Below are 22,238 nucleotides of genomic sequence, written 5' to 3'. Positions count from 1 at the left end.
GACTGAACGCTCACGCGTCATTGACAGGTGTGTAGGGTCCTGACAACCCTGGTGGCTTTCCCTCATCTAATGTGGAAATTAAGAAAGATTTAGATCTTAATATGGAGCTTGAAAAAGATTGCATAAATTCTGAAATACTAGAGAAAGTTTTATCGCCAGAAAGAAACAAATGTTCTTCGAAGAAAAGTAAGTTTTTTCAAATCACTAAATTATCATTTCACGTAATTGACCTCCATTGTTAACATAAAACCTAGTGGTGAACATGAATTCATATGAATTACTCCAGTAATAATCCACCTAGTCATGGATTGATTATCCAAACACCCTTCTCATAACACCTTGGGGTGAAATGGATATGAAAGTTCTCGTTTGTCTAATTTTGCAGATAGACAAGTTAAATGATACAAGCAAGATCTTGAAACAAATCAACAAAAAGATTATAGAAACCTATCTCTTAGGACATAATTAGAAGGCACTTGTGTCTTATCATAAGTACAACCCATGACAACAATCATCAGGTTCCTTGCAGATGGAGAGAAGAAACCGCCCATTTCTATTTATATATGACTGAAGTAAGTTTTGTATTTGAATTGAATATGGATATAATTGAGTCTTAGGAAATCAGAACATTTCAAATAAATAGTGATGCAAGTGTGTACAGTTTCACAAAATGTCTAGTGCATATGTCTAAATGCTAGGAATATGTGTAATTTTATAAATGTGCTCAAAAATTCGGCTGTTGCCTGCTACCCACTACATCCTAGGAACTAAAGAGCATCAATTTAAAAGTAGAAAAGAGTTCACTTTGTAAGTTAACTTTTTTCCGGCTCATAAAATAACTTTTCATTCAGAAGCCTTAAAATATCAGAGCTTTAAAGGCTTCTGTTTCTAGGTTAAAACAAGTCTAAATTAATGAAATTAACACTAATAAAAGACCAACAACATAAATCTTGAACACAAAACTAGTGAAGAAAGTCTAAATTAATAAAAGACTAAATGAACCACAAATGATTATCTCAAAAAAATGTTTTTGAAAAATCGTCAGGTAGTTATAATGTAAACCATTGTCCTCAGAAACCAGAGAGGCTAATGTGATAAAATGTATCCACTAAAGTGACTGTCAAGAAGAATAGGGTGGCTATACTTTCTTATTTTGAAATTAATAAGATATTTTCTGGTTAACTTTTTTTTCTGAGATCAAAATGCAGAGATAAATCATCGGTATCAAAGAAGTTTTGCCACCACTTAGACTTTTTGAGGTATTTGTAATTATTCTTTCAAAATAACCAACATAACACAATCAAGATGCAATATATCTGTCCTGACCCCAGTAAGACCTATATGCTTTCAGTTTCGTGAATAACACTATGAACAGTTAATCAGATTACCGCAGAATGATGACATTTCAAGTTTATATCATAGCCAGCCTCTCTACCTTCTCCTTCATCATGATGTTAGATATTCCAAATTTGCATTAAATGTAAAAAGTTCAGTTCCTTACAAATATATTCTATTGAATGGCACCCTACAAGTATATTTAATGAGCACATTAATCCTCTATACTGGATACCTAGATATTTTAAACTACCATAATTCTACGTTTAATTTCATTTATCTAGTCCAGACTTGATGCTTTGCAGAATCTAGTGGGAAAGTAAGGTTGTTTTCATTTCTCTTTTAAAATTAATTGGGGCTTACTCAACAAAGTGTAAACCAATATGTTAGTTTTAAATATATGCATCTCAGGACTCCAAAACACGTAAGTAAAGTTAGAGTGAATCTTTAAGCTCCCCAAAATGCATCTATTGCTTGTGTCTAAATCTCTAACACATTAAAAACAAGTTAAGGGGAAAAAAAGAAGCTTGTAACTGACATTTGGGTATTCTTCAATGCCATGAGTGTTGAGAAGCATCTTAAACTATTGTTTCAAATGTCCAATAGTTCCAAAGTGTTCTAAACAACATTGCAGAATTGTTAGGTATTAATGTCAGTAGTTTCCACTTATGTATACAGCTTAAAATCTAATTCTTTATCTCTGGGCATGATACTTTACAAATATCACTAACTTCCTTTTTTGAAACTCTTCTTTTTGTCAAAGTTGGGATCGTTGTTCTCATTTTCCTCTGAAATAAAATTTCTAATAATTTTCAATAACTTAAAAATAATGGGAGAAAAATGGTAAGGTGTAACCTTACTGAAGAAGCTACAAGGACCAACTGAAATAGACCCTGACTTAAAAATTAGAACTTCTGTTTTCCTGCAACCAGTCACGCATGCCCTCCCTAGACATGCTACTTGATACCTTGGCTCTTCAAAATCCTCATCTGCGAAATAAACAAAAGGGGGAGAGGTATCGTTTCACTGGAACATTGTAAAATAATACAAGCCATGTGAAACACAAAGCCTTTTGTCTGCTACCTTAAATGGCATGTAGTTATGCTTCCTGATAAGAAGGAAATCAAGAAAACAGAAAAAGTTGTAGAAGCTTTTAGCATCTATTATGAGTCACAATAGTTGTAGAGAATAGAAAGTGGCATTCGAAAATTATACAAATTGGTAGTTTCAAACTTCATTTGGAGACAAAACTAATTAGATCATGCTTTGAAGATTTAATGAAGTGGGTAACTGCTTGGAAAAATGCAGACAAAATCTATTCCTCACTTGCAGGAAGACAATGAACAATACAAAGGTAAACTATGATTTGCTTTGCACAGTAACTACAGCAAGAAAAATAAAAGAAAGCATTAAGGTAACTGAGGCATTGCCTACAAATATAGATTTGGCTCGAATTCTTCATTATGATTGACCAACTGTACATAAAATATTATGTACAGTTTATTATACATGATTATTATAGCTCACAATTCTAAGATTATAGCACTGCTCAATTAGTGGCAGCTTACTTAAATAGGTAGGAAAATAGTCAGGAAGTAATAATAAACTATGTCTGGAAAGCTGATATTAAAAGTGAAAAAATCTATAAAATGGTTGTAGGTGTCACCCACATATAGTGCTACTGAGCCACAGATTAACTTCTCAAACACTGCGAGATCTTCCCTGGATATGATAAACATGTATTATTTACTTATTTTCTATATTGATCTACATAGCATGTATTTGCCTTTGAGCAGCAAAACCAAGGGAAACAAAAACTACTTAAGGTCAGTTTAAGGCAACAGTCTTTTTTTTTTAACTTTATTTTGATTGTTGACACTCTTACAGCTGTTCCCATTTTCTCCCCACTTTGCCCACCTCCACCCCACCTTCCCTGTGGCCGTTGCCACACTGTCATTTGTGACTATAGGTTACACATGTATGTTCTTTGGCTAATTTCTTCACCTTTTTTCAATCAGTTCCCCCTCCCACTTCCCCTCAGACAGATGTTAGTCTGTCCCTTGTATCCATGCCTCTGTTTCTATTTTGTTCTTCAGTTTATCTTGTTCATTAGATTCCACATATAAGTGAAATAATATGATATTTGTCTTTCTCTGAATGGTTTATTTCACATAGCATAATATTCTCCAGGTCCATCCATGTTATCGCAAGGGTAAAATTTCCTTCTTTTTTACAACCATGTAGTTTTCCATTGTGTAAACATACCACAGCTTTTTTAGCCACACTTCTACTGATGGGCAGTTGGGCTCTTTCCAGATTTTGGCTATTGTGAGTAATGCTGCAATGGATATAAGAGTGCATACATTCTTTCAAATTGGTGTTTCAGGATTCTTAGGATATATTCCCAGAAGTGGTTTTTACTGATGCTATTAGTACTATAACACTTAAAGAAATGCCTTCTTGTTCTGAACAATTTACCAGTTCATTTTCAATACAACAGTGTTTTGTGAAGTTATTATTTGAATTAATCATAATGACCTTATTTCTAAAATTCTCTATAATACTTTGGGGTGAATTTTTAAGTTTATAAAACCAGGAATAATATTTATATCAATTTTAATTATATATTTGTAATTAAGAACCTAAATGACCAATTTCAAGAGAGACAGATGTGAGTTAGAAATGTAGGACAAAATCACCAAAAGAATTGCAGAGACCTTACCTTTGGTTCATAATTGGTGATATTTTCCAGATTTCAATGCATGCACGATATTTTCATAGATGTTCAAGTGATCAGTGTAAATGGTTTTAGAGTAAAATAACAAAATCATAGCAATTTATAAATCCTCAGTGTGGCATCTAGACAAGTCCAGTGTTTCCTTCAGAGAAACATACACAGTACATACACGCACACCCAGAATGATGCTGTCACCTCACTTAACAGGACATCCAGCGCATGGATTTCCCTCCAATAAGTGTGAAGAAATCCATATGACAAAGACATCAAGCAGTATTATTAAACTATCTGCCAATTGGGTTGTACCTCTCCAATGACTAGGTTGAAAAACTCATATTCTTTATCTCTGGCAGAAATCCAAAAATACAAGTAAAGAGAGCCCTTTGAGGGGAGGGAACAGGAGGCTCCCACGCAGTTGGTAGGTTGCCTAAGGACAATATTTGTTTAACTTTTGGAATGACACCGGAGTTTACTAAAATATGTTTGTAGCTCTTCCAGTTCATAGGAGGGTGTATTGCCTGTAGTTTTATGTTCTTGGTGTACAAAAGATGATAACAATAGACATGATTTTTTCATTTCTGCGGAGATTTTTATTTCTATAGATTAAGTTAATTTAGACACATGCTGCCCCTTTGTAGCCTAAATGGGCATGAGAATTTTGTTAAAAATTGAAACTGACAAAATTTTAAAACCAAACTGTTCTTAAGTATTAGTTGTGACATTTTAGAGAAGATACCAAAGTATCCAAGTAGAGTGTTGATGTTGTAAATAGGCTTTGAATGTAGGTTGCAAATTACTGGAGCCATGAGAATAGAAATAATAATATAGTTCAAGAAGAAACCGCAGTTAAGAATTGACTTGGAAGCACATGTTTGGCCAAATCACATAGCTACTGGCACTGGCTTCCTCATGCTTTTAGGCACAAAGCTTAACTATATTTCCCAGCCTCTCTTGCAGTTAGATGTGGCCACTTTGGTGTTAACTAAGTAATGTTATTCACTATTCTACGTGACTGCAACAGAAATGACTCTCAAGATATGGCGGAGACACGTGGTAAATGAGCAGAAGCACAAAATGAAGCATAGTATCCTGGGAGGACAGCCTTACACAGAGCTCATCACAGGAGGAGCCTTGAGCTTTTACCAAGGCAGAAATCCATTCCCATTGTCCTAAACAATTGAGGTTGGGGTTTCGCCTGCAGCAGCACCTAGTGTTACTAGAACTCAAAGGTTCTCAGCTCTCAAACTTCAGCATACACCAAAATCACCTGGCAGGCTTGTTAAAACACATCAAAGGGCCCCACCTCAGTTTCTGATTCAGGGAGTCTGGGCTAAAACCCAAAAGTATACATTTCTTTTTTTTTAATTGTATTTATTTATTTTTAGAGAGAGGGGAAGAGAGGAAGAAAGAGAGGGAGGGAGAAAGAGAGGGACAGAAACATCCATGTGTGGTTGCCTCTCATGTGGCTCCCACTGGGGACCTGGCCCACTACCCAGACATGTGTCCTGACTGGGAATCGAACCAGCAACCCTTTGGTTTGCAGCCCACACTCAATCCACTGAGCTACACCAGCCAGGGCCAAAAGCATACATTTCTGACCAGCTCCCAGATGCTGCTGCCCTTGGTACCTACTGTAAGAATTTTTCTTTAACTAATATAGTGTGCTTAAGGTTGATATAAATTGTGTTGTATTTTTCAGCCCCTTCCGTAGTTATTTTGGTAGCACTCATGTGGAATTTGAACTAGCTTCTAAAATGGGTAAAATGCTTCAGAAATCCAGAATCAATCTCAATTGTCTTATTTTTTGCTCTTTTTTCATAAGCAATTCTTCCTTTATTAAGCTAAATGACAGATTTTCAAAGCATATTAAAGATAAATTACTTTTATAAAATACATTGGTAATTCCTAATTGGATTGAATTTATCAGTATATCTGTTCTGTTCTCTTCAATAACCTACACCGTGGTGATGTGCTGGTTCCTGGAGCTCACCTTAAACTTATGTGAGCCTTTTTCAGCATCCACTTGCCTTCCTCCCTTTGATTGCTATCTCTTTTAACTCCAAGGCCCTTTAAGTCTTATCTGTGCTCTCCTGGGTATTTGTGAATGGCAGGGGACCCAGTTACTGCATTTCAGAACCTTCAAATCTCTCTGGAACTAAAATCTCCAATTATTTGCCTCACTTCTTGTTTCGTGCTTTCTTAGAACTTCCTCTTCCATTTTGTAAATATTTGAACACATGAAATCATTTAATGATTCATAACATTTGGTTTGTCAGTTTCTTTAAGAAGTTTTTAAAACACCTATGTTTTTAGTAAATTAAACTATAGAAATAGCAAGAAAACTTTATAGTTTTTTCCCCCTCAAAGATGACAATTGCTACAATTGATGGACCCAGATTCTAAAGGTATACACAGACCCTTAGTTAAAATGTCTGTCTGTCTATATCTATCTATCTGTCTATCTATCTATCTTACATATATATGTACTTACACATAGACAACTATAGATATAACACAAAGCACCAAATTTCTCTAAAGAAAATAATTCAAAATCAGCTATCTTCTCTGTAAAATGGGGACAATATAGTACTATATCATAGAATTTTGTAATAATTAAATGGGAGAAGATACATAAAATAATTCCTGACACAGTACTCAAAAATGTGAGCTACTACTATTATTTTTATTATTATTTTAGATTCCTAAATCGGCATTTTAAGGAGCACTAACCTCTACGAATGGCCAGCAATGTCCCATAGCTCTCCTTTATTCTAGAAATCATCTCAGTCTTTGGGTGCTATTATTAGTCAGAGATTGGATATAGAGGGGCCCTTTCAGTGTAGGAGGCTGAGGCCCTACAAATATGGGGGATAGTAAACATAGAGGTTACCAGACAAAAAAAGACAAAGGTAAAATAATTTCAGAGGGCCAGAAAAGGGTTTTTGTCTAATACATGAGCCTACTTGTACCTAGAATTATTAAATACATTTTTAAAGTCTTTATTCCACAGATTTTCTTAAGACTTAACAAAAGATTTTTTGAATGATGACACAACATTTTTTTTTGAGGGGGTAGGGCACTGGCATTAGGAAGAGTAGACAGAGAATAAGAGTGATCCAAGGGGAGTGTGGAGACTTGGAACTGCTAAGCAGTAAAAGGGAACCAAGAGGGAGCTGGGGACAGATCTCACTGTAGCGGAGGCCGCTAGGTTTGGGCTGGTGTTCCTGGGTGCCCACACACTCAGAACCCAGGAGCGCTAAAATCCCATGAGTCATTGGCCTCTGAAAACCCAGCAACATTATTATTATTAAGTCTTTTTGCTGCTTTTTACACTCTTTAAACTGCTTTAACATATACATTAACTGGTGCATAAGATGACTAAGACAACCACAGGGCATAAAAATCTATGGAGAAATTATGGTGGAAAATAATAATTGCCTGATATTAAGACTTAGTTATTATATAAGAAGTTAGATTGGATTACCTTAAACCTCAGTGAGTTTTTTTTAACATTGTGTAATAATATTTATTTTTATTTTTACTTTTTATTTAATTAGAATTCACCTTGTTCAGGAACACATTAAAGAAACTTTTAAGAATACATAAGTAAGAGAAGATAATTTATAAGAGGAAAGAATGAAGAATGTATAACCTAATGCATAAAAGGGAGCCAAGGATGAGGCCAAATTAACATGTATACCACAAGTAGCTATATATACTAGTTTTCACAGGATTCAAGTTTGGGGAAAATTATAATTGATTTTTGTGAGACTTCAAATGTGATGTTATGAGTAAAAGTGCTTTATATTCTGTGTGACATGACTGGAGTGCTATTTAGTTTCTTAATAAAATAGTATAGAATTCTTCAATAAATCTACTCTTTTATTCTCCTCCCCGTCCCATGTAGAATCCATATTCACATACTATGGGGGAGTTTTCTGGTTCTTATTTCTCAAACCAGATGGGAAATAAGTGAACTTAATTTTTGAAAGTCTGGGTAGCATAGCTACAATGAGAACTTGGACCTTCATAAATCTGAATTACTTAGTAAAAGGATCCATATTTTCCTTACTTTTTTAATACCTGGACTTTCTTAAAGAGGTTCCAAAAGATTTTCAGGTACTAAACAGCTCTAACTATATATACATATATACACAAGTTTATACATATGTGTGTACACATATATATAAATATACATAAATTAGACAATATAAATCTAATTAAATTTTCCATAAAATATCCACATGGGCATAAAAATGCAAAATTATTAAAAGTCATATTTTATATTTTTCCTAACACAAAATATTTTGAAATATCTGAAAAAATAATTCAAAGCAATAATTCAAAAATATTTTCACTCTTATATATGCTTGGGTTCTTGACCCCTGATGTGTATGCACAGGCATGCAAGAGGAACATATGGGCCATAACAGAATGAAATAAAACAGTACCACCTGCGAAAAAGTGTACATATCTCTAATACCTCAATGTAGATACCAGGAACGCTAACAGAATTCATTTGTGTAACAAAATCATGTTCTTGTAAGTAAGCATTGGCTTTTCCCTCCTTGAAGTGCTGAAACATAGGAAGTGTCCTGGAAGCCACTTGGCAGAGGCTGTTCGTTTTTGTGCCTTGCACACAGGAAAAATGCAAACCTATGTACTTGTTGTGAGTTGGTGTGAATGATGTTCCTAACGCGGCCCAGTCCAATTCCATGTCACTCTTCCCGTAGTAAATCCTTCTGAAAGTGTAGTTTGTAACATTTTCAGTAGTACCAGGGATCTATATTCATCCTCAATATAATAAAAATTTAATATTAGGATCTATTTCCTAGAGGAATAAAAAGCATTTTAAAGCAACACCCATGTTCGTTATTTGTTAGGCTGATGACTCAAAATAATTGTGAAATTGAAGCTCTCTTACACGGGCCACCTAAGAGCCCTGTCGTAAGAAGCAACAACCTCCCCGCTTCTTCAATGCTTTCCACTCAGCAGCAGCAAAGCAGCAACCATGTGTGAGCGCATCTCCATCCACATTGGCCAGGCTGGTGGCCAGACCAGCAATGCCTGCTGGGAGCGCTACAGCTGGAACATGGCATCCATCCAGATAACCAGATGTCAAGTGACAAGACCATTGGGGTGACAGGGTGGGGGCAGTGGAGGTGGCCTAGAACCCTATATCATTAATGAAGTTCTCACTGGAACCTCCCTCCAGCTCTTCCTCACCAAGCAGCTGATTACAGGCAAGGAAAATGCTGCCAATAACTATGTCTGTGGACACTGCACCATTGGCAAGGAGATCATTGACCTTCTCTTGGGCTGAATTCAGAAACTGGCCGACCTGTGCACAGGTCTTCAGGGCTTCTTGGTTTCCCACAGACTTGGAGGGGGAACTGATTCTCAGTTCATCTCCCTGCAGATGGAACGTCTCTCTATTGATTATGGCAAAAAGCCCAAGCTGAAGTTCTGCTTTTACCCAGACCCCCCAGGTTTCCACAGCTGTAGTTGAGCCCTGCAAGTCCATTCTCACCATGCACACCACGGTGGAGCACTCTGATTGTGCCTTCATGGTTGACAATAAGACATTCTATGACATGTGTCATAGAAACTTCAATACTGAGTGCTCAACCTACATTGACCTGAATAGGTAGATAGGTCAGATCGTGTCCTCCATCACTCAGGTGTGATGGAGCCCTGAATATTGATCTGACTGAATTCCATTCCAACCTGGTTTCCTATCCCCGCACGCACTACCCTCAGGCCACACATAATGCCCCTGTCATCTGCTGAGAAAGCGTACCAGGGACAGCTTTCTGTAGCAGAGATCACCAATGCGTGCTTTTAGCCAGCCAGGCAGACGGGGAATGTGACCCTCACCATGGTAAATGCATGGCTCGCTCGCCCCTTGTTGCTCTATGATGACATTGTTCCCAAAGATGTCCGTGCATAAATAAATACATTGTGAAATTACTCAGTGCTTTGAAATAATTTTATTATAATGTATATTTTGAAGCAGGTTTAAGGATCAGGAGAGTCATAGTATTTGACTAGAGTTCTAAGAACACTTAATTTCATGAAATCCTATTGCTGTCAATTGATGTATTCACCTCAGAATGTTTATCACCTTTGAACTTCCCCTATTGATTTAATTAAATGTATTTGGGGCTCTCTCAGTACTGACTTGATGAAGACAGAACAGTTCCTCTTTCTTCTACTATTTTTCTTTTTAAAGGTCTCATTTCAGTGGCCCATTTCTCCTCAGTAAATCACATTGATGGCAATTTTAACAATGAAGACACACATAGACTGTTATCAGATTTTCTGTTAAATAGCTTCTAATCTCCCTCCAATCTACTCTCTGCTTCTGTTCTTACACACTTATCTATGGGCTGATGCAACCTCCCGCTGACCTGATTCTCTGATTCAACAGGAGTCTCTCTCCTCCTAAGCCCCCTGTTCCCCTCACTTGAACAGTTCACGTCACCGCCAACACTGCCTCTGCGTGGCACCTTGGGCATGACTCCCTCTCTGCAAAGTCAGGTTGATTTATCTCTGCTGTTCCCCTGGAATCTACAGGCTTCACTCCTTTCTTTCCTGAAAAAAGTTGTATTTTTCTAAGCCTACTTAACACTAGCTTACTCAGGAAACTGTTTTAATCCTGCTTTATTCCTGAATTCTTTTCTACATAGAAGACAAAAAAGTTATTTCACTTCCATCTGATCCCATAGTTGTATCCATTCTATCTTTCAAGTTAATTTAGATTTTTGTATTATTAAATTGTATTTATACACATCTTTATTTCACACACACATTTCTATAGTTATCTATGATATCATCAAACACTAAGGTAGGAAAGATTATGACTATATAAATCTTCACAGGACAAGTGAAACCCCTTGACCAGACAGAAATTTCAGTATTGATTTAATAACTGCAAAAATGTTCATAATAAATACTAGAGCAAAGATACATGTGAAGTTGAATAGTCAAGCTAACACTTCCCAAATTATAAAATAAAAAAACTACATTTTAAAAACGTGAATAATTACAATTCACAGAATACTATGTAAGTAATCTTAAATTTTGGAACATTAGAATTTTAAATAGATGTTCAACATTGATTATTATCAAAATTTTAATGTAAAGAAAAATAGAATGTCTAAAGAAATATGATAAATAAAAGGAAATATCAAAACAAACATTTACTAAAAAAATAAATGTGAGTAAAATTTGATTTATCCCATTCTACTATGCCAACAGCTAACCAGAATTCCTGACCTGGAATTTATATAACGTCAATAGTTTGGAACTGTATCAATAAACTTAGGCCCATTCTTGAGTAGCAGAAAACTCAAAACAACAGCCTCTTAAACATGATACTGTTATCTCTCATGTAATACAAACCAGTGTATGTCTCATGTGCACGTCTCTTAATCAGCACATTTTCAGATTCCTTTGATAACACTGTCCTGTGATCCTCCACACGTGGTTACACTTCGTGGTCAAAAGAGGCTACTTCAACTCAGCTATCACACATGCATTTCGACATATGCATTTCAGCCTAAAGGAAGGAAATGAGGATGAAGAAGGATGCTCATTTCTCCTGAGAATATTTGTCAGAAGTCACAATGTCCCACTGGCCTGAATTAATCACCTACACTTACCTGGCTTCCAGGGTGTCAGGAAACTATGGTGTTTATTTATTGGGTCCAGTAAAAATCGGGGTCACATTACTAAGCAAGAAACTGAGAGTAGATATTGAGAGACAACTAGTAGTCCCAGCCACAAATTCATAACTATAAGTCTTATATTTGAACAAAAATCAGTCTTCTACTTTCCTCCACCAAAAGAAAAAAGAAAAAAGAAAAAAAAGGAAGTGACCTAATTCAAGCCAGTGTTGGTGAATGACTCCCAGGATTTGTGTGGGCCTAACATGTGAGAACTGTCATCTACTGGACTTGGAGTCACCATACTCTGAGCTTGAAGCCAGTGGGGTGACCAATCAGAACCTGAGGACAGAGTCAAACCAGAGACGAGATATAGACATGGGGATATCATCTGAGCTTTGAATCGAACTGTTCCTAAGACCAGTTCTACATTTATGTGTCAGTAAATTTGTTTCCATAATGACAAGTCTACTTTTGTCAAGATTTTCAAACTTTGCTAGGCTCAGTATATATGACATAATGGTTTATGTTCACAAAGACAGTGCCTGTCTGTTTATTTTAAATTATTACCAGAATTTATATATTAAAAAGACAGTACATGTACAAATTAACAGTCAAAATATAAGTATAAAGAAAAATGTCCCATGTATTTTACTAAGATTTAAAAAAATGTTTTATATACTGCAGACAAACATTGTAAAAATACAACACAGGTCACAAATGAGAGCCACATATGTGACTTTAAATAGGTTCAGTTGTCATATTTAAAAGGTAAAAATAAAAACATAAAACTAATGTATTTTGTTTAACCTAATATGTCAGAATAGTAACAGCATGTCAACATATAATCAATATAAAAATTATTGAAAATATGTTACATTCCTTTTTTTCAGACTATGTGAAATTCAGAGTGTATATTATACCTAGAGTTCATTTCAACTCAGACTGGACGTGTTTCCAGTGCTTGAGAGCCACAAGTGGCCAGTGTATGTATTGAATGTAATCTAGTCCAAGTTAATTCATAGGAATGACCCATTCCTCAAAGAGTGGGAAAAATTTATTATGAACCAATTGAATCTGTAAGTTTGATGGGAAAGGATGGGTACATGTGAGAAGTGAGATTATCTTTTTAAATATTTATGTTTCCTTCAATCTATCTTGATAATTAATTTTTTCCTGTATATACAGTGTAAAAATTTTTGGCATAAACTTGCGCATAGGCTAAAAGGTCAGCATAGCCGCTTGGGTTGAAAGTAACTGAAAATCCAGTTTCAGCTGTCTCGGGTGGGAAGGAAGGGAAGAGAATGCAATGGGTTGTATAATTATAAAACTCGTGGGGATCATTAGACGATTCAAACTTAAGACCCAGGAACTCAAGAGCATTACGAGCTATGTTGGCTTCATTTTCAGTTAGGTAGATTATTCTAGATTTATGTCCACTTGGTTCAAATTCAGCAGAAAAGAACACTGTTTTCGAATTCTGTCCATGAAAACCTCGGCCTGATTCCCACTGTTCAATTGATTCACATGCCTCGTTCCCGGAGCAGTTTGGGGGGCTTGGGTGGAAATCTGGGTAGATTGAAATGTTTTATTATCTTAGGTAATATGTCAAACACTGGAGTTGGTGGTGGACTGTGCCTCCCTGAATGATATGTGGGCAATGAGTATTTCATCAAAGAAAAGGGGAAAGAATAGAGACAAACCTGGAAAAAAAGTAGCAGATGAGTATTCCCTCTCATTTAACAATTTTAAATGTACTTTCTATCTATGGCTACATTTGCTTCTTCAGTCACAAGGTAGTGCATTTAGAATTCTTTTTTTATTGCTTAAAATTACTAAATTCTAAGGACTTTACCATAGTTTTGAAAGAATTAAGGCTAATCCACTGGTTTTATTTCTGTTTCCCTTTGTATTTAGTGTTTTCTGCTTCCATTTTATTAATTTTACATGTGTGTATTTCCCAGTTATTTCTGTAGTTGACTGAAAAAAAGCTGTAATTGAACAACAATAAAAAAATTTAAAAAGAAAGAAAATTTTGTGAGAATCAGGGGAAAATTTGGTGGCTTTTACTCCTGTGCTGAATCACATAATTATTTTCTGCATGATTACTTCACTGCGTCATTCTGAAGTTATATGCGGCCTTCTGCCCTACTGCCTCTGTTCTGTGTGATTCACAATATGAATATTAGGGCATTGACAGCAAATCCTAGATTTAGTCACAAATTTGTTATCTTCATGTGAGACTAAATTATCAAATGCTTTTAATTTACTTTGTCTACTAACTTTTAAAATAATTGTATATGGTCTATAACAAGAAAACAATACATTATTTTAAAAAACACTTAAGTATATCCTGAAAACATTTTAATCCTTCAAAAATACAGTCTTCTTAGTTTGTAGTTAGCTTCTTCTACAGTGTGTGATAAGTGTTTGTAAAATTGGCCTCTTTTCTAAGGCTTCTTTCTGAAAAATAAACTAAAAATTAAACTAAATAAAACCCCTCATTTTTCTTACCCTTTTGTTTCTGATTAGGTGCTTGGGAAAGGGGTTTTGCATTCTAGTTCATTTTTTCTGTAGTCTCTTGCCTAAAGTTGAGAATAAACGGATTCAGTCACCGGGGGTCCTATCCAGTTTTTAATTCCTTGCATTCTTATGTTTCCTTATTTTTGCCCTGAACTGCAGGTTTTACACTTTGTATATGTTGCTGCTTTAGACAAAAATCACCCTGAAGTGTGCTGAAACTAATGCCCCGACACGCAAATCTCTGCAGTGTTTACTACTGCAGTAAGCCAAATAGTCCATTTCCCAAGGGACTTTTCTTTTCCCTAAGGTTTTTTAGCTGGAAGAAAAATAGCCGCACACTCCATCAGTTAATGGGCTTCATAAAAATAACCCTGCCTTTTACAAGCATAACATTTTACAGATTTTCTTTACGTGACTTTATTCTCATAGTTAGGTATCTTATGGGAACTGCTTCCCTTGTCGAATTCAACAAGAAGAACCTCTTTAAGATACTTACTTCATTTCACTTTAAACAATAACTTTTCTTCTGTTGAGAATAGATGTAGTGTATAGCTCTTTCAGCATAGTCTATAAAGTGGTGTTCGGCCCTCCACCCCTTGGGAAGAACCACCATTTATACACATTTTGAGAAAAACCCTGTTGATGGAAGGTTGCGCTGACACGCACAACCTTAGTTCACAAAGATGTCGTTTCATTCTCTAAAGTACAAACGGGGATGTTGGTGACCTCAATGTTACCAAATAGTAAACTAGCTTACTAGAATGAGGAGACTTTTGTTTAATCTGAAATATTTTTTTGTTTTTCACATCTTTTTAGTTAATAAAATTTTTGTATAGTATAAAACAACTTGTGATGGATTTGCATGAGGTTTTTATAGTTGTGAGCTTTCATTATCACACATTTAAAACACTTGGCATTTTTGTATTCATTCATTCAATCAGCCATTCAAAGCACCCTCTTTATGCCAGCTGTTCTCTTAAGTTCTAGAAATTTTGCAATTTAAAACAAAAAAACTCATGATTCCTGCCCTTGTGAGTCTTGAGAAGAGCGAATGAGAAGGGTATTTCAATGAATGATTAAGGCAAATCATGATTTAATTACATTTCAGTAAGGAAAAAGAACACAGTGCTATGAGAGAAAGTAATGGGACTACCTTGGAAGTGACTTTTTTTTTAATTAAATTTATTGGGGATACATTGGTTAATAAAATCAAATAGGCTTAGGGTATACAATTCTATAATATATCATTTATATATTGTATTGTGAAGTCATGTCTCTTTCCATCACTATTTATCCCCCCTTTACTTTCTCCTGTCTCCCCCCATTTCCTTTTGGTAATTGCCATACTGTTGTCTATGAGGGGTTTTTTTGTTTGTTTGTTTGTTTTGCTTAATCCCTTCACTTTTTTCACCTAGCCCCTCCCTCACGCACTGCCCATTCCTAGAGAATAGAGAGGAAGTGGCGTTTTAGCTGAGATAATGACTGGGCATTGTCCAAGAAAATAAGCAAGAGTGTTTCTGCTGAAAGGAATGGCAAAGTGCTCAGGACAAGAAAGAACATGACAACAGAAATTGAAAGAAGGGCCACATTATTGAAATGTAGTAAGTAGCAGAAGTATTGTCAGATAAAGACACGTTCATATGCTCCAAAGCTAAATGTCTTGCCCCAAAGTTTATCTTCCACTTTGGTATTTTTGTAGTGCCTCCTGATGTCTCAACCTCTAAAGGAATTCACCAGCTAGTGAATTCAGTACACACATATATATAAAGTTCAGCTTCCCAACACAGCTACTACTATTTAGGCAAGCATTCTCACTTATTTTCTCTACCTCTCCTCTGATCCTGGATGCTGTCCATTACTTAGGGAGCAAAACCTTCCACCAGATTTGGGGCAGACCCAGAGCAGAACACAGAAGAAGTCTTGTAATGCCTACCCCTCACCCTAGACATCCTATTGCCTTATTGTTCTCTTAATCTTTTATCCTACGTGAATTCTAACACTAGCTGACTCACTGTCTCTTTACCGACAGAAAAACGATGTTGTTCCTAACAGCAAAGATAACACATTTACTAGAAATAATTGTTTCCTGGAGACCAGAAATCAATACGGAAAAGTACCCACATGCAGAGATTCGGGTGTCACTGAAAAATGTAAGAATCTATGTAATGTAAGCTTATGCTTCAAAACTCTTTTCCCACAAAAATCCTTGGATTCCACCAAACTGGTTCTTTCACAACATTGTGGAATGCCTCATATCTCTAGATCTTTGCTCACTGCTCATAAGTAAACCTCCCCAGGAATCTGTTCTTATCTTTGTTCTCACCCTCTGCTTTTTCTTTCAAACTGACTGGACCATCTGATTTTGCCCCACCTCTACTAAATCTTTCTATTCCCTGCTTAGCAAACTACCCACTTCCTCATCCTTCTCTCAGAACATTCTCTCCACATACTGGCGCTAAGTAAAACCTGGCTGTTGACCAAGGATGTAACTTCACATTCTCAGGTGAAAACTACTCATTCTCTAGACGCCTGTCCTCTCAGGGTGACAGTGACATCAGCACACTCCTCTATTTATGCTAAGATGGAGAGATCCCCATTCCCCCAGTTTCTTATACATGGGAACTTTGCCACCTTTTAACTGACTTGGCCTCAAGTCTGGCAACTTCAAATATCAGCTTTTCTTCACTTTGCTCCCAGATTTTCCTCCCTCCAAATTCTGCAACCATAATGGATTACTGGGTGCCCAGGAGGTCAACAGACTTAACATTCTAGTCTCTGACTTTTTCACTTGCTCAAAGCTACTGGCTTTCACTGCATCCTCCTGTATTCATTCCTCTTGTGAGCCACTTCTTTCCTCATTTAGCTTGGATCCTGTGGTTCACAGACTCAACTATTCTTTTTTCCATGTCCACAACTTCTTTCACCTGCTATCTTCCTGTCAAGTCTGCCTGGACATCACCCAGCTTGCTGGATAGAGATGGAAAATTATCTTTTTAAAGATTTTATTTATTTTTAGAGATAGGGGAAGGGAGGGAGAAAGAGAGGGAGAGAAACTCCCTCCCTCAATGTGTGGTTGCCTTTCATGTGCCCTCTACTGGGGACCTAGCCCACAACCCAGGCATGCACCCTGATTGGGAACTGAACCAGCAACCCCAAAGGGTTCACAGTCCAGCACTCAATCCACTGAGCCACACCAGCCAGGGTGGAAAAGAATTTTACAGTTGTTCAGATTTCGGCCCTTCCAGCTTCACAGCATCCAAACTCAACAATGGCCGACTATTCTATGATCTTTCTCTGACCCTCATGCTTTCTCATCTTCCCACATGATTATTTTTAATTCCCTGTTTTATCGAAACTCCATCCACTTCTCTATTTCAGCATGTAACTTTTCCTCCTGCTTCGAAACAAACTTAAAGCTATCAGAAACGAACTGACAAACTTACAATCTTAATTGCCTCTGTGTCTGCCGGGTTCTCTGTTGTTCCAGTTGCAGTGGCATCTCTATGGCTCAGTCTCCCTTTCCCCCACAAGCTCCATGATCTTGCCTTATCAGCTATTATTTCTCTTGTATCACTGCTTAAACATTAAAAACCTTCCTTCTAGTGGTGTTTCCCACTAGCCTCCCACCCTCTCTCCCATCTCTTTATAGCAAAAGGTATTAAGTACTCTATCTCTGCTGACCATCTGCAATTCTTGACATTATTCATTCCTAAATCACGGCAGCCCTATTTTTACCTGCAATATCCCAAATTCCTTAAAACTGTTGTTTCAAAATTCACTTGATTTTCTTGCCCCACAATCAAGAGAAACTTCTTTAGGCCTTAATCTCTCTGTGAAGCACTTGACTATTCTTTCTTATTACAGTCATTGCCTTTGACTTCTTTGACAAGATACTGTCCTCAGTACTTTATTTTTATTTTCCTTTTAAGTAATGGATTAACTTTTCAAAATTTTCTCTTCACTCACTACTCCTTGGAAATCAATTAAATATCTATAGATCAACATTCAATAAACACGTAAAATTGCTCACATTTTTATCTATTTAATTCTTAACTTTATTATTTCTTCATTCTTTAACTTGTTATGCTTATTTCTAGTCACTGGTATTTAACATTTATAATGTACATAATGTATAATTATGTATTCTCAGTCATACTTGATTGCACTTTAAGGCTATATGTTTCCCTCAGAGCGCCCCCTACTGAGGGACTCCACAGGCTGTGATAACCAGTATACTAATTGACATTTTGGAGTATATATTCTTTATTTTCAATCTCATTTTATTTTTAGCTCAAGGATTTATTAAAATTATATTTTTTAAGTTTCCCAAACTTATGGAAAGGGTAACTATTTTTATTTTTGTGTCTAAAGTCTTATTTAATTTTAAATGTATTCTCTTTTTTTCTTATTTCCCTAGTAACTTCTTTTCAAGTTCATTTGTATTGCAACTACTTCCTCGCCTGATTTTCGTGTATTCTGCCTTTGAGAAGGTTGATCCTTGGCATGCTTCTATCTGTAGACTTGCCCTGAGCAATGTACCAATAGCTATGGCTCCAACAAATATTTTCAAATGAATGAGTCTTTAATATGGTCAACTTTGAGATGACTGAAAAAAATATTCTGGACAGGTTGACAGCATAACATTTTAGTTTCTATAGCAGTTTATTCAAGAGTTAAATAATTAAATATGTCATTAATTTTAATCCTTATTTTGATGGAACACTTTTAAAAGACAACCTAATAATTTCCTTAAATATGTAAGATACACCACCCTAAATAAAATGACCAAGTTAATATCTATATTTAACAATAAGCTATTGTCAATGAGAACAATTTGGCTATAACTTGGCTATAACATTTTGATATAGTATCATACTTACTTCTAGTCACATAAATGGAGAGTCTGATATTTTCATCTGTTGAAAATATCCAATGGACCCAATGGAATTTTTCTAGCTATCTTCCTGCACTTTGGGCCTGAACTACAAAATGAAAAAATGTAATACCTGTAAAGCTGTGCCACACAGCACAGGAATAAAACGAACAAACTTGGCATGTAAGCTAAGAGGTAGCTCATTTTTCTCAAAATGTTGTCCAGGGAAATCTCACATTATCTGGGATAATTTATTAAAAATACAGACTTCTGCATGCCAACCTAGACTAATATAACAGAAATATCTGAGGGTTGAGCCCAAGACTCTACATGTTATAAACTCCACAGCTATTCACTCCTATGCATTCTTAATTTGAGAACAAATGTTGTAAGTTCTGTACTTGTTTACAATGTTTGAAGAACATGCTCTGTTCAAATCCTTAATTGCTTTACAAGGAGCTCTTTCTATGTTGTGAGAAGAAAGTACAAATATTTATTGTAACCACAAGGAAAGCCAAACTCATGAGAAAGGTGCTGGTGAGAAGGAAAGTGGTTTATTCTTGTGCTGGCCACCGGAGAAGACGGAGGACTCTCATCCCAAAGTCCATCTCCCCCTCAGTACTGAATTTTGTGAGGAGGGAGAGGAAAAAAAGAACAGAGATCAAAGGGAGAGGGTTGATCATTCTCTACTGAGGAGACTATATGTAAGCCAACACAGTCTGTTCAGATAACTGATTAAAAGTCAGCAAATCTCCCGGAGCTGGAACATCTGAAAGTCAAAATTTATCTCCCCTGAAGTCAGCTTTTACAATTCTCAAGCAAATAGGCTGCTTTCTATAGTCACACGTCAGCCAGGCTCAGCATCCATAGAAAAAAATGTCAAAAGAATGGTGTGTAGAGCCCTGGCTGCTGTGGCTCGGTGGATTGAGTGCCAGCCTGCCAACCAAAGGGTGGCTGGTTTGATTCCCAGCCAGGGCACATGCCTGGGTTTCGGGCCAGGTCCCAGGTAGGGGACATGCCAGAGGCAACCACACATTGATGTTTCTCTCCCTCTCTTTGTCCTTCTCTTCCCCTCGGTCTAAAAATAAATGAACAAAAAATCTTTTTAAAAGAAAAGAATGGTGTGTTGAGTTACATTATAAGTAAAATTAGATTTCTATAGTTTAAAGAATAGGAACAAGGTTCTATATAAGATGGAATATTATAGGAAAAGCCTGGCATCAAAAGTGAGCTAATTCTTAAGATTCAAGTTTGTTTCAATGTTATAGAGCAGTGCTTCCCAAATTCTATGTGTATGAAAATAAACTGGAAATTAGTAGTCTACAGATTTAGAAGCCGTAAGGCAGAGATTAGGTTTCACATATCTAACAAGCTCTCCGGTGAAGCCATGGTTTGAGTAACGGACAATAGCAGGCTTCTGCTGATTAAAAAAATCACCTTTCCTATTATTGGCCTTCAATTTAAACATATTTTAAAATTCTTCCCCCTCCATGAAATCAACAAAATAGAATCTTTGATTGAAGTGAAAAATACAGATTAGCTGTTTTCAAAGTTCTTGATTTTGAAAATCTTTTTACAGCATCATCTTCTACAAAAAATGTCCTTTCTCATAAAGTCTTCATGCAAATAAAAACTCAGCAATTAATAACAGTATAATATTATTAGCAGCAGATACTTCAGATACTACAGAACACAGAATTGTTTTAGATAATTTTGCCTGAAAGAAACAATACTTTCTAAGGGTGTAATTAGAGAAAATGCATAGAAAAAGTTGTAAGTCTTAGTATTCAAATAAAGACTAAAACATTTGAAAAAAGTGAATCCTAAAAAATTATCTCAATGCCTAATGAGTATTACCTTTTCAGTATAAAAATGTAAGGAAAAAAATAAATACTGAGCAGTTTGGGAGGCTAAATTTTATCCTGTGGATGAAAAAGGGGCCACATACTAAACCTGACAAGCTCAGGGGAAACCTGCATGGTGGATCTACAAACTCAGGGACCTAAAGTCAGCGCATAGGATGGTCTGATATTAAATCTTCTCAGTTAAAAACAAGTCATGATGGGTAGTCATGTCTTAAGCTGACATCCCAGTTAAGGTTAATCTTTACCTTAACTGAGCCTGACTATTGTCTTTTTTTTTTAATTTTTATTGTTATTCAATTACAGTTGTATGCTTTTTCTCCCCATCCCTCTACCCCACCCTTTTTACGTCCACAACATGCCTTTGGAAAGTCAGAGCCATCCCCCTTCTCCAGACCCCTCAGGGCACAATCTCTACCAGAGTAGGGACCACAGAGCCCCTCCTTGTTACTTCATTCCCTGCGTACCGTCTCTATGTGCTGTAAATGTTCACTGGTAACTCTCATGCACCCATCCATGTAAAAGAAGTATGTCTACTCATTACTTTTTATCCAAGCTCAGAGGTTTCCCTGATTTGCCTTCTCCTGCCCCCCTAATCTACCACCAGTGAATTTCATGTGACCCCCTTATACCTTCTCCTTTGATTCTGATATATAAAATAAGGTACAAAATTTCCATTCCCTAGAGCATTTTCTCAATCTGTTGAGATTTTGCTTTCCAGCAATTGGATCAGATAAACTCATAAAAATTCTTATAGGTTTGAATGTTTCTTACATCAGCAATCCCAAATGAATAAAAGACAATAGCAAATGGGAGTATTCAGATTTGAGGATAGTTCAGGTTATTTGTGAAAGCTGAAATCCATGAACTTCCAAATTCAGTAGCTGGGACTTGGTTTTCAGTAACCAGGGGGATTGGCTATTATTCAGACTAATGACACTTTTAAAAGGTAAAGACCTAGAAAACCCAGTAATGCTGACTCATAAGCATACATTTGTTTCAGTCTTCTAAGGGAATTAGGCATGCAACTCCCATCAACAGAAGACAGAAGTTCTATATCTAATTTCCCTCTCAGCAGACTATAAACAAACACCGTAATTTGGAGGATTTGCAGCTTTAAGGAAGCTACATTGTAATCAAGCATTGCATATGATGAAATGGAAATGATGGGAAAAGATGTCATATCCTTAATTTTAAATGCCCTTGTGTTTCACAAAGCTTCTCGGGCACAAATTAAAATA

General features: G+C 36.3%; 1 pseudogene; it reads left to right on the top strand.

Annotated features, from left to right (window-relative positions):
* Nucleotides 1-9,083: 9,083 nt before the first annotated feature.
* On the top strand, nt 9,084-9,862 carry LOC112302577 (tubulin alpha-3 chain pseudogene; annotated as a pseudogene).
* Nucleotides 9,863-22,238: the final 12,376 nt, after the last annotated feature.

Source organism: Desmodus rotundus, chromosome 2 (genome assembly GCF_022682495.2).
Source record: "Desmodus rotundus isolate HL8 chromosome 2, HLdesRot8A.1, whole genome shotgun sequence".
NCBI lineage: Eukaryota > Metazoa > Chordata > Mammalia > Chiroptera > Phyllostomidae > Desmodus > Desmodus rotundus.
Note: the sequence above shows the minus strand (reverse complement) of the source record. Positions and strands in the feature narration are given on the sequence as shown.